Raw genomic sequence first — 14,092 nt, 5'->3', positions numbered from 1 at the left:
CACACGACACGCACACGCGTACAATTAATTAATGTAAAAAGATTGCACACACTCCGTGAGTGTTTCTGCCCCACACAAACTCGCCCAGATTCACAGTAACACTGAGTACACTTACAATATGCTTTGTAGTATTATTTTTGTTATTCAAATACGTCTGCACTGTATAAAGCTACACTGACTTTGGTGGAGGAGAAGTGGGAAATTAAAAACCACAAGAGCATTTCTAACTGTTTTTGGACTCGAGCGCAAGTCAACTTTACAGTCTCAATTTGATTTGATGTTTTTTTCCCCCCATTTTCTCTAGTAGCTGTGCTTTCTCATTACTATAGTCAAATAAGGCTTAGAATGCTATGCCATATATTGATTGAATACTTTACAAGCAGTTTGTCAAAACAGGAAAGTACAGTTCAATATAAGGCCTGCTAAGAGGATTTTAAATCCAAGAAAGGTCTTTTGTACTGAATTCATAGAAAATAAGATAGATTCCTGACTGGGAATTGAACCTGGGCTGTGGTGACGGATCTTTTCTTATGTAGGTGTATTCATTCTGTAGGAATTGTTGATACATTGTACAACTATGTGGTATGTTCTTCTGCCAACATATAAAGTGTAGCATTTTATATTTATATAACATTTTAAAGAATGAAAACATGTTTGTTCAATAATCATTGATTTTATTGATTACAAAAATATTACAATTAAAATATAACAAACGTCATTTCACAAACAATATGTAACTACAAAATAAACAACATTATGAAGAAGACAGATTAAACAAAGCAATGAGGCAGAAGACAATCATTTTGTAATTTGTGGTTCTTTTTGTACTATGTTGCATGAGGGTCATCTGTTGGTCTTGTTGAGTTGGAAGTTGTCATTGTATTTATTGCAAAGACTGCATTGTATTTTCATTGTTATGTCGCAAGCTGTGATTTGGGTGATTATAGTACTGCTCAGTGAGGAGTATGGATAGGTGTGATGTATGATGAACCTTCTTGAATTTCTTGTATTTCTGATGTCAATCAATTCTCGTGCTCGTTTGTGCACTCGCACGCGGGCGGCAAGAGTCCGTTAAGACCTTTAGAATGTCCTCTAGTTTGTCTCTCATCTTGGACACGGCTACAGTCACATCTTCAAAGTATCTCAGAGGACGGACATTGCTGCTGACAGGGTGTGTAGAGTCACTGATCCTTGAGAGGGAGGAGGGGTAACGCTGTAGAAAATGGATGTGATCCTCTGTGAGCGAGAGCTGCTCCAGCTCAGTGTGTCCCCTCCTCAGCTCAGTGACCTCCTGCTCCACACGCCGCCTCAGTTCTTTAGCACGACTCACTTCACGTTCCTGCTGGTCTCTGATCTGCTCCCTCACCTCAGATAGTCTTCTCTCCATGGAAGAGATGAGCTCAGTAAAGATGGTGTCACTGTCCTCACCTCCTGGTGAAGCACCTTCATGTCTTTCTCTCTCTCTCCTGGATTCTCTGCTGGATGTTCTGCTGTCTCTCAGTACGTCCTGCTGCAGCGGAGATCGTATCGTGACCCTTGTGTTCTTCCACGGAGCACAGAGAACAGATACACTGCTGATCGGTACGACAGAAAAGCTCACTCAACTTGTTGTGATGAGAGCAGATGTTCTCCTGAAGCTCGCTTTGACCAGCTTGTGTTTCTTAAAGTCAGGAGATTGATAGTGAGGATAGTGAGAGACCAGACACTGAAGACGAGTCTTCACAGCTTTCAGTCTCCTCCCAGTGCAGAAATCACAGGCCACAGGCGTTACAGATGATTAATCAGAAATGTACGTTCCTTTTTATTTGCCTTTCCCACTCTCCACAAAGTTGCTGATTCATATTTCCAGCTCTGTGTATATATTGAAGTATAGGGTCTGTTGATGTTTGTTAAAAATATTTCCTTTTTTTTTTTTTGGAGGCGTGTACAGTGCAGAGATATATTGTTTAAATTGTCCAGTGTAGCAGCTTGGAGTCTGTTGATTCATTTGTATGTGCCTAATAATAAAGTCTATTTCCAATTTTCTGTACTTGTACTTTTACTCGATTACATCTCGGAGGCAAATATTGTACTTTTACTCCACTATTATTTGAAAACTTTAGTTACTTTGTAGATTTTGATTATTATTACAAAACATGCATTAACCACTTCAGCCCTATATACATTTCGGCCGTTTGAAAACAGCAGATCTAAAAGATTTGCATGCATTTGAAAACTTGAAATGGGACATTCTGCATAACGAGTAATTTCTACTTTTGGTACTTTAAGTACATTTTGATACCAATACCTTTGCACTCACGTGAATTTGTAATTCCGACTTTTACTTGTATCAGAGTATTTTTCTACATTGCAGTACTTTTACTTAAGTAAAACATTTGAGTACATTTTTCCACCACTGTGTGTTCACTATGCTCACAACACCTTCTGGATCAGGGGGGACATCCCATACTTGAACATCTCAAAATGGCAAACGCTGGTAAACAGTGGTGTAAAGTAGCTAAGTACATTTACTCAAGTACTGTACTTATAAGTACACTTTTGAGGATTTTATTTTTTCTTTACTGGAGTATTTCTCATTTTCAGTACTTTTACTCCACTACAATAATTTGAACACTTTAGTTACTTTGCAGATATAAATTAGTACATTATACATTAACCACTTATCGCCCTATTTTATACATAGGCTATTTGAAAATAGACGATCTACAAGCCCTCGTGGTCATGGCGACGCGTTGTGAGCTTGTAGATCTGCTATTTTCAAACATTTTGTACTTTTACTTTTGGTACTTTAATTACATTTTGATACCAATACTTTTGTACTTTTACTCAAGTAACATTTTGAACACAGGCCTTTTAACTTGTACCAGAGTATTTTTATATTGTGGTATTGATACTTATACTTAAGTAAAAACATTTGAGTACTTTTTCCACCACTGTTGGTAAATCCTACTTATCGCTTTCACGATAAACACATTTTTCAAGGTTGTAAGAAAAAAATACATTTACGTTATTATTTATTTTAATATTAATGTGATCTTAAAATCATTCTACAGCTCATCTTAACTGTTATCAAGTCCACAATGTGAATGCCACATCTTGGAGATGAGCAAGGAGCTCCATCTAGTGGCTGAAGGTGACCATTACAATTATAATATCATGTGAACTGATCTATGCCACTACTGTACATCTGTGATCTTGTACCTGCAAATAACACCCACTAGATGGCAGTAGTCTCAAACAGGTGATCAAATCAAATCAAATCAAACTTTATTTGTATAGCACATTTACATCGACAGGTCGAAACAAAGTGCTTCACAGTACAGAGCATGGTAGCATAGACAGGCATTGCTTCAATGTGTATGAAAGCAAAATGTAAAATACAATGAAACAGTACATGGGAACATCATAGGCTGGTAGACTTGAATTAAATTGAATTAAAAGCGATAGAGTAAAAATGAGTCTTTAATAGGGATTTGAAGGCCGTCAAAGACCGAGCAGTGCGAACATGGAGAGGCACCGGCCGCGGCGAACGCACGAGCTCCTCTGGTCCTGAAATGTGTGTCGGGCACAACCAGGAGAGACTGATTGGCCGATCTCAGGGCTCTTGTTGGGGCGTATGGAGTGATCAATTCAGTTAAATATGGAGGAGACAGGTCATTTTGGGCTTTAAAAACAAACACTAAAATCTTAAAATCAATTCTGAAGTGGACAGGGAGCCTGATATTGTCATACTGACTCAAGGGAGGCAGACAGACTCTCAAAGCTCCTTAGGGGGAACAAAATGGACCATTGCAACGTCACACCCCAACCCTTCTCATAACAATTCAAATTGATCCCACGGGGCAAATTCGGTTTTACCCAGCTGATTGCTACCCGATTTCAACCAACATTTGGTTCCATTTAAACCAAATGTACCCTTACAGGTCCATCACAGGTCCATTTGGTTGAAATGGGTCTGTAAGGCATATATTTGTGGTACTTTCTTGTATTTTAATGCTCAGTGCATTGAGCCACAACAAGTAGGAAACTAGACGTATTACATCCTCCATGTTGGATCCACAGTTAGATCATTAGAACATTATATGATACATGCTTTGAGCTTGTAGATCTGCTACATGCTTTGAGCAAAATTAGATCTACAAGCTCATAGTGACACGCTATGAGCTTGTAGATCTGCTATTTTTGAAAAATCATGAACATTTGTGCACATCTTTGAATGCATTTTTCAAATCTTTGCTTCTGGGGGTGCCTGGAACAAAATATTTTGAGATGGGGGGGGGGGGGGACTCAATCAGCCCATCACATCATGTCGTTCCCCTGTGTCTCCCCGGCTCTGTTCAGAGAGTAAAGACAGGATGCATACTAGTATGGCAAAAACAACAAATGATAACATATTTAAAACATTTATTTTACTACGTTTTTTTGTTTGTCATTTTTCTGCAGTGTCGTACATATGGGTGCATCGCATAGATTTTCATCATCAGTCGAGGTTCCATTAATTCCCTGTCGCCACAGCCCCTTCATATGCAGTCCTTTTGGTTTGCCAACCAAAACGCTTTGTGTGTGTGTGTGTGTGTGTGTAAGAGAAACAGGTTAGTTGTATCCACGGCCAAATACGCATCATTTTGGGTGGTCCTTGACATGAAACAGTTTGAGAACTATTTGGAACACCCTCCCCCTGAAGCAAAGATTTGAGTCACTCGGTGCCGTGCTATGAGCTTGTAGATCTGCTATTTTTGAATAGCCAAATAAATCTAAAAATGACCCAGAGATGCGTTCCCGGTTGGTCCCAGTGGTCCAGGGACCACCAGTGGTCCTTGAGGGGGGTTCCAGGTGCTCCCCAGCTAAGAGACGGATAGTTGGGGAACCAAATGGACCCTGGGCCAATATGATGATGGAAATTATTCTATCAGGCATAGTAGCTACCGACGATGGTCCTACGACACAATTCCACAAAACCTTTGCTGCTGCACTTTTCACTCTTGGCACTCCATGAACATGAATTTTTTTTAATAAAAATATATTTTCTGTTGCCAGGTGTAACAGCTAATGGGATCCTAAATAAACTCAAACTCAGGATCCAGACAGCATGATGGTCATGTGCACACTCTGTGAAACATCAAGTAACATAGCTGCAGTTGCATGTTAAAGCCACACGGTGGCAACCAAACACCACTCTAATCTATTACAGTAACAGTTAGTAGACCTGCTGAATGTTGCAGTAACTTAGCAGTTGACATGTTTGTCAACATGACAGCTCATTTAATTTAGCTCATATTCATCATCTGTGGAGACTACTGTTGAAATGTTAACGAGTGTGAATGTCACTGTGTGTTTTACTGTTGAAATAGAGTTTTTAATGGCCGGGGATTGAACCCCAACCTCCCAGTTGCAAGGCGGACACTCTAACCACAAGGCACCTTTTTTTTATTGATTGAATACTTTATTAGAATTGTGCAGAAAAAAAAGACACATGAAAGTACAGTTCAATACAAGGTCACCTAATAGGATTTAAAACCCAAGAACATATTTGGCTTGTTTCCATTGGGGTCCTTTGTACTCAATTCATTGAAACATTAAATGACATAAAAACTGTTTAAAAACATGAAAAACAAAAAAATATGTACAGTTAAACAATACAATACAAAACTATGATTCATTTAAGTACACCCAACATAGGACAAGGATGGTACAATTATCTTTGAGTTGACACGAAACAACACTCAACACTGCCCATACCCTTCCTCCCTCATGGGTCTTTAGTTTAGTCCCTGTTCACTTCACCAGATAGACATTACAAAATATATTCTAAAATATATATATATTTAGTTAAATCAGCAAAATCATTATTTTTATGTTATCCTTTTTCCTCTCCTCGTGCCCAAATGAAAACAAAACAAAAGACAGAGTACAGCAACTTGCAATGGGCCTGGTCTACAAGATACACTGCACCACATTTCGATGAATTGAGTACAAAGGAAAGGACCCCAATGGAAACAAGCCGTATGCAGCTTCATGTGTTTAAAATCCTCTTGGCAGGTCTTGTATTGAACTGTACTTTCCTGTGCTGTTATCTTTTTGCAAACTGCTATTCAAGTATTCAATCAATCAATAAAATCCTATTAGCTGTTTTTCTTTTCGTACAGTATTAATAATAGTAATAATAATGATGCATTTTATTTATAAAGTATAAAGTCACTTAAATTAGATGGGAGACTATCTGTTTCTGATCTGATGTGTAATGGGACTGCATTCCTAATTAAATTCTGACTATAGAAACATGATCTGAAGTCCAGTTTCACTCTCATTCTTTTACAGTCTCTATGCTCTCATTCAATGCGCGGTGCCCTTTAAGTGTTACGACAGTACTGATTTACGGTCGTTTGTACGACAGCCGTTCCAACTTCCGTTCCTTCTCACCAGGGACGCCGACTTTTGTGCGCGACCATGGGGGCTGAACTTGACCTAGACCAGCCTCGCCCCCCCCCGGGGGGGCACATTATAGTCTATACTGGGGCACATTATAGTCTATACTGGTAAAATATATACCTTATAAATAAAAGGAATTTTATGTGTTTTTATGTTTTTCTTTAAAAGCATATTTGCCAATAACAGTGCACTTTCAAACATGTAAAACATTTTTTTTCTTTAATGCAGAAAATACACAAATGCACATCCACATGACGTTGTCAGCCAGGGAGAGGGGAGGGGTAGGGTGGTGGGATGGTAGGGCCTAGGGGGAGAAGCAAACCACGCCCACTTAGGAGACCATTTGTAGGATTTGTGTACTACTTCGCCTCAAAGACTGGTGACGCGAGGCTAAATTAACAATCTTTGCTTTCATGCAATGCGCGGTGCCCTTTAAGTGTTACGACAGTACTGATTTACGGACGTTTTTACGACAGCCGTTCCTTCTCACGTTGGTAGGAGAAAGCGCGGGTCAGATGCTTGTTGCCTGTGTGAGAAACATCAAGTGACTCTAATATCTTCTGTGAGACTCTCTTCTGTTAGGTGAGCACTGAACATGTTGATTTAAGAGCTGTAACATTATCTTATCTGTCATATGATATTAGCCTTAGATCAAGAAGACTATCGTAGATGTATTTGATCGATTTTGACATTTTTATATCTACGATAGTCTTAGCCCCCCCCCCAGTTTGTCGAGGAATGTCAGACCAGCAAAGCCCGTATTTCTCCTAACATGTACAAAATGCAAAATATAAGGTCCTTATCCGCTTGCCCCAAATGTTAACTAGGTGTCCGTTGTATTTGTGCAATGTATTAGTCCATATTGTTCAATAAATAAGTGTTTTAATCCCGTTGGTGGCCGAACGACATCCCCCCCCTCGTTTACTTCCTGTTTACATTGAGTGTAATTCCGGCTTTCACCGGATGCGCCACATCACTAACTTCCTCCAGAATCGTCCACCGACGGGATTAAAACACTTCTTTATTGTAACATATGCACTAATACATTACACAAACACTCCGGACACCTAGTTAACATTTGGGGCAAGCGGGTAAGCACCTTATATTTTGCATTTGCATACATCAACGATAGTCTTGATCTAAGGCTAATATGGTAATATGTTGTTTGATTTATGGTCAGAGTTGTACAACTACATGAAGGTTTATTATCATCAACTTTGGCCAGTAGTTGTACAAAGTAGCTTACCTCTGGGGTGACGTCACCCATCTATGTTGAAATACATTTTATTACTACAATCTGATATAAGCCTAAAGTTATTTGTAAACTGGATGCTTTTCTGAAAAACCTTCTTCCTCTGTTCTAATAATTCACAACTCATAGTTATGGGTATCATATCATCACATAGAATGTTGTCAGCCATGCCTTTTGCTACGTATGTATGAATATTGTATTGTTTTGTGTATATATATATATATATATATATATATATATATATATATATATATATATATATATATATATATATATATATATATATATATATATATGAATCTTAGCCCTGGTCCAGAGTGTTAGTGAGTTCTCTCTAACGCTCTGCCAGGTGAGCTGCTCTGCTCATAGACCCAACATTACACTGCCGTGAGAGGTCTCCGTCTTTAGTAAAAATAAACAAAACTATTTAGCAACTCACCGAAACAAAGGCTGTTTTGTGTTGTTGAAAGTCTATAATCCAGGGTGGGAAGTCTCTCAGCATCCCACCTTCTCTGTATAATACACTTTTGGGGCAGAAAACTAAATATGTACCGCCAGACGGAAATCCTTTTATTTACTCCACTGCGCCCCCTACAGATCTGGTCGATTTAAATTACCATTGAGCAGATCTATAGAGGGCGCAGTGGAGTAAATACAATGATTGTACAAGGAAATAAAATACATTCTACAGTTGGTACAGCTACATGGTCTTTGTAATAATGTTGTCATGAGCTGCAGCATTGGTTACACAAACACTATTTTGAAAATCATCCAGGCTAGGATGTATCTAGCCATGGTTCACATGACGCTTGTATACAAGCGTCATGGTGCCGAGTCCCCCTGTTCTAAAGTTGTGTTCGATTTTTTCACATTGCCATCTCTCACATAATCATAAACGTTCAGATTTCAAATATAAAGTGCTTACCAGCGAGCCACGGATGTTACAAGGCGACGCGAACCGCGATAAGTACTCGTATCTCCCGTATTGTTCAATAAAAAGCATTTTAATCCCATCGCCGGCCATTTTCTCCAAATTGTCTCCGATACTTACAACCATGCGACACTAATGGTTGGGAGGTGTATTGCACTCTGATACATTACAAATCAAAAAACAAACAAAAAAGAAAATGGCCGGCGATGGGATTAAAATGCTTTTTATTGAACAATACGGGAGATACGGGTACTCATCGCGGTCCGCATCGCCTTGTAACATCCGTGGCTCGGTGGTAAGCACTTTATATTTGAAATCTGATTCTGAACGTTTATGTTTATGTGAGAGATGGCAATGTGAAAAAATCGAACACAACTTTAGACCAGGGGGACTCGGCACCATGACTGTCATGGTATGACAGTCATGTTTCAGGGCTAGGATGTATCAAGGCTAGGTATGAATGAGTCACAGTGAAGCTATCAGTGTATGATATGAATAACTATTGAGTTGTGTGTTTGTCTGGAGGGAGTGATACCTGACACTTATTAAACCATTAGTTTGATCTAAGTGTGAAAACAAACCATAGCGTTGTCCCAGTTCTGTAGAAATAAACACAATGCTTGTCCTGTCAGTATATAATCAATGGCTTTCACAAAAATCCACTTTTGTCATGTTGTTATGACAGACTTACTGCCAGTAATAATCTCTGAATCTGCAGTATTGCATTTTTATAACGTGTTGTTCTTGTTTTGCTGTGTTTTACACCTACACAATGGTGGAGTAACCAAGTAACTGAATTTACTCAGTACTGTATTCAAGTACAATGTTGAGGTACCTTGAGTATTTACATGTTCAGTTCTCTATACAGTACATCTACTTCTCTAAATCTCAGAGGAGAATATTGTGCTTTTAATTCCACTGCAGTCATTTAAAAACTTTATTTACTACCTTCTTTGCATATTTAATCATTTATAAATATTATTACAATAATACATACACTAACCAATTAAAACCTACTACATACATATTGAAAAATAGCCGATTTACAAGCTCACAATGTGTTGCTTCGAGTTGTGAGCTTGTAGATCTGCAATTTCTTTGTGAAATGGGACGTTCTGCATAATGAGCAGTGAAAGTATATTTTGCTGCCAACATTTTTTTACTTTAACTCATTTGTACACTCTCAGAGTTACAGACCTGTAAGGGTCCATTTGGTAACCCCTCAAGTAACCCAGAGGTATACAATACTGTATTTGTTTATACATTTCTTTAATGAAGGCTGATTTATGTATTTATTTATTTTCAAATCTAGGAATGGTTCAAGGGAAGCGTTAAGGAATCAGACCGTTGAGAGGGAATGGTTCAAATCCTACAGGATCCCAACCCTACCTGAGACAACACAGTAAACACAGAGGTTGGTATTTACACTCCTCACTTGCCAAATACACCAGATGTACAAGCTGACAACACCTGGGATGCAAGCCATCAGACTCTTTAGTAGTGTTAGGTCTGTCAATTTTTTATATTGTAGGTTGAGTATGCTTAGATGCCTATCTTTTTTATTAAACATGTTTTTTATTTATGTCTCTATGAGAGCTGCTTTAACACCTTCATTTCCACTATGGGATGAATAAAATAACTACCAACCAATGGTGTTCTGAAGAACGATATACATTATATTAATCATGTCTACAGATAAAACATGTGGAGTGAAGCTTTTCAGTTATTACACTGACGGCATGTTCAGGTTTCAGTACTCTGGATTTATGGGTTAAGTTGGCTCTCCCTCCCTCTCTATTGTTCTAGACTCTCCTCCTGACTTTGATACATCTCATTCAACCAATTTAATAATAACTAGAAAATGTGCTCCTCGGAGCACAGGTCTCCGCCAGTACTGTGCCTGATTAATCCTGTCTTACCTATTTATATTACATATTGTCACGTGTCACTTGACCAATGTTAGCTTGGCTGATGGAAGCTCGCTTCAAAAAAATAATAATATATATATATAATATATATTTTGAAGTGCGTCACCTATTTATAGGTTTCTATGTCATCATGCGTCTCTCTAGCCAATCAGAGCATTGGTGACAACAATATTGTCACGTGTGACAAGCGAAGCTTGACCAATGTTAGCTTGGCTGAGACGGGGGGAGACACGGAAGGACAAGAACGAAAACATACTCTCCACCTCTGGCGGAGACAATAATAATACATACAATTTATATAGCGCTTTTTTAAGTACTCAAAGTCGCCTAACAGAAAAATAAGAACAACTTTATTAGGACAAAGTAGTTAAAAAGGTTAAATACTATAAAAGAAGGTTGGTTGGGATTTATGTAGGGAATGCAAGTCTGGCCACAGAGAAAGGCCTGTCACCCCAGGTTGGTTTCTTTGTTCTGGGGACGTCACCCGACTTGAGGGAGCGGGAGTGGGCGTGGCGTTGGAGGAGTTCAGAGAGGTAGCGCCGTAGCGGGGAGCCTGGTTGTTGAGGGCCTTGTATAGGTGGTGATTAGTATTTTATAATATATTCTGTGCTTGACTGGGAGTCAGTGGAGGTTCACGGAGGACTGGTGTGATGTGGTCCCTGGATCGGGTTCTGGTGAGCAGGCGGGGGGCAGAGCTTTGTACAAACTGTAGCTTCTTGAGAACCTTGGTGGTGACACCGTATAGAAGGATATTGCAGTAGTGGAGTCTGGATGTGATGAAGGCATGGATGAGTGTCTCAGCAGCAGTGTGTGATAGGCTGGGATGAAGGCAGACAACGTTGCGAAGGTGGAAGAAGGCAGTTTTAGGGATTTGTTTGAAATGGGACTAAACATGTTTGGGGCACACGTTATATGTGTATCAGATTAATGGCAACTTTGTGTTTGTGTGTGTGTACTTTGCAACAGGTCTGTGGTGGTGTGTCAAAGCTCCGCCCCCTGCCAGACTCATCTGAGACGATAAAATTGACCTTCAGATCAAACACAACTTCCAGTGAGGAGGACAGACTGTGTTTCCACATCAGCTACAGGAGGGAATACTGACCCAGACCACTGGAACCTGCTGCTGACTCTGTCAGCTGAATGGACTTTAACAACAACCACGATTCACAGTGAAAGTAAACTTCAGGGAACATTCTAGAGGAGGAAGTGTTACTACGACTGACTGACTCCCTGCAGAGTGTTTGTAGCTTCATTCAGAGACTAAATGGCTTCCACGTCGTCTCTTCCAGAAGAGGATTATTCCTGTCCTGTGTGTCGTGACATCTTTAAAGATCCTGTTATACTGTCTTGTAGCCACAGCTTCTGTAATGCTTGTCTGCAGGAATGGTGGAGAGAGAAGAGAGTAAAACAGTGTCCAGTTTGTAAGGAAATACATTCAACAGATCATCTACCCCCTAACCTGGCTCTGAAGAACGTGTGTGAGGCCTTCAGACAGGAGAGACAGAGAGCTTCAAAACGTAAGAGAACTTCATCAGGGTCTGAGGATCTCTGCAGTCTGCATGCTGAGAAACTCAAACTGTTCTGTCTGGAATGTCAACAGCCAGTGTGTCTTGTGTGTCGATATTCTAAAAAACACACCAACCACAGTTTCAGACCCATAGATGAAGCTGCTCTGGATCACAGGGAGGAAGTCCAGAAATTACTGAAGACTTTACAGGAGAAACTGGAGGTCTTTAATGAAGTTAAAAAGAAAAGTGACCGAACAGCAAAACACATTAAGGTCCAGGCCCAGCACACAGAGAGGCAGATTAAGGAACAGTTTAAAAAGCTTCATCAGTTTCTACAAGAGGAAGAGGAGGCCAGCATCACTGCACTGAGGGAGGAAGAGCAGCAGAACAGTGAGATGATGAAGGAGAAGATGGAGGGTCTGAACAGAGACATATTCACCCTTTCAAACAACATCAGAGCCATAGAGGAGGAGCTGAGAGCTGAACACATCTCATTCCTGCAGAACTACAAGACTACAATGGAAAGAGTCCAGTTCACACTGCAGGACCCACAGCCGGTCTCTAGACCTCTGATGGACGTGACCAAACACCTGGGCAACCTGACCTTCAGAGTCTGGAACAAGATGAAGGACATTGTCTCCTGTCAAGGACACTCCTGTCATTCTGGACCCCAACACTGCCCATCCAGACTATACCCTGTCTGATGATCTAACCAGTGTGAGAGATGGAGAGGAACAACAGCTTCCTGATTCTGATTCTGATTCTGATTCTGATTCTGATTCCGATTCTGACAACCCAGAGAGGTTTGATGAAGTTGGCTTTGTCCTGGGTTCTGAGGGCTTTAACTCAGGGACTCACAGCTGGGATGTTGAGGTTGGAGACAATGCAGACTGGTCACTGGGTGTGTTAGCAGAGTCTTACCAGAGGAAGGGAGTCGGAGGGGGTCAGCACTGGAGAATAAGGTTCTATGAAGGTGAATACACAGCATACTCCAGACCAGGGCCAGGGTCTGTTCTCTCATTGAAGCAGAAACCTCAGAGGATCAGAGTCCAGCTGGACTGGAATGAAGGAAAGCTGTCATTCTCTGATCCTGATACTAACACACACATACACACCTTCACACACACTTTCACTGACACACTCTTTCCATTCATTAGCATTGGTGATGATGAAACTGTCCCTCTGAAGATGTTACCTGGGAAGATCAGTGTAACTGTGGAACAATGCAGTTAGACATGATGATGATGATGATGATGATACATTGAGAGTCTTTAACTCATTGGCCGCCATTAACGCATTAATGCGATCTAATAAATAGTGCGCTTGGCCGCCAATAACGCATAAATGCGTTCTATTAAAAAAAAAAAAAAAAAGTTTTTTTTTTTTTTTTTTTTTTTTCTTATTTTTAGACCCAAAGACCAAGGAGATATGATATATCAAAGATCTAGACTCCTATCCACTTCCTTGTTAACTTAAAACTTAAAAATTCTGTATCTCGGCTCCTGAGTACTTTTTGTTTTTCAATTAAAAATCTCTGGCAGCCAACAGCTAAAAATCTGAAATAACTCTGGCAGCTATCCAGTTAAAGGAGGATATTACTCATAGAATCTAAATGATTGTGTTGTGGTCAATGACAGTCACATTAACAAGTGTTTCCTAAAGCAGGGGTTCTCAAACCTTTTCATGTCAAGGACCCCCAAATGCATTTGGCCGTGGACCCCCATCTTAAAATATTTGGTGTCTGGGACCCCCATCCCCTAGAAGAGAAGATTTATAATAAAACAATTAAAAATGATTCAATACATTTTCTATATTTTTCCAATCATTTCAAAAATAGATGTACAAGCTGTGAGCTTGTAGATCTGCTATTATTGAATAGCCAACATAATGGATAAAGCTGTTAAAACGATTGTGATGCTATATTAACTATACCCCCTGGACCCCCCCCCCCACTGGGGGTTAAGCAGTGACTCATCCTATGGGGCTTTTTTCTTTAAAACCTGTAAAAATTAGTTTTCAATGTTATCCCGATACATTTGAATCC

General features: G+C 39.9%; 1 pseudogene across 1 annotated transcript; it reads left to right on the top strand.

Moving 5' to 3' along the window:
* Positions 1-11,804: 11,804 nt before the first annotated feature.
* On the top strand, positions 11,805-13,854 carry LOC308076496 (E3 ubiquitin-protein ligase TRIM35-like; annotated as a pseudogene). Its single transcript has 2 exons — positions 11,805-13,315; positions 13,631-13,854. The product of its transcript is annotated as an E3 ubiquitin-protein ligase TRIM35-like (transcript).
* Positions 13,855-14,092: the final 238 nt, after the last annotated feature.

This window comes from Gymnoscopelus braueri (genome assembly GCF_963280865.1).
Source record: "Gymnoscopelus braueri genome assembly, chromosome: 20".
Classification (NCBI taxonomy): Eukaryota; Metazoa; Chordata; class Actinopteri; order Myctophiformes; family Myctophidae; genus Gymnoscopelus; species Gymnoscopelus braueri.
The sequence above is the reverse complement of the archived record's forward strand: the minus strand, read 5'-3'. Positions and strand labels throughout refer to the sequence as shown.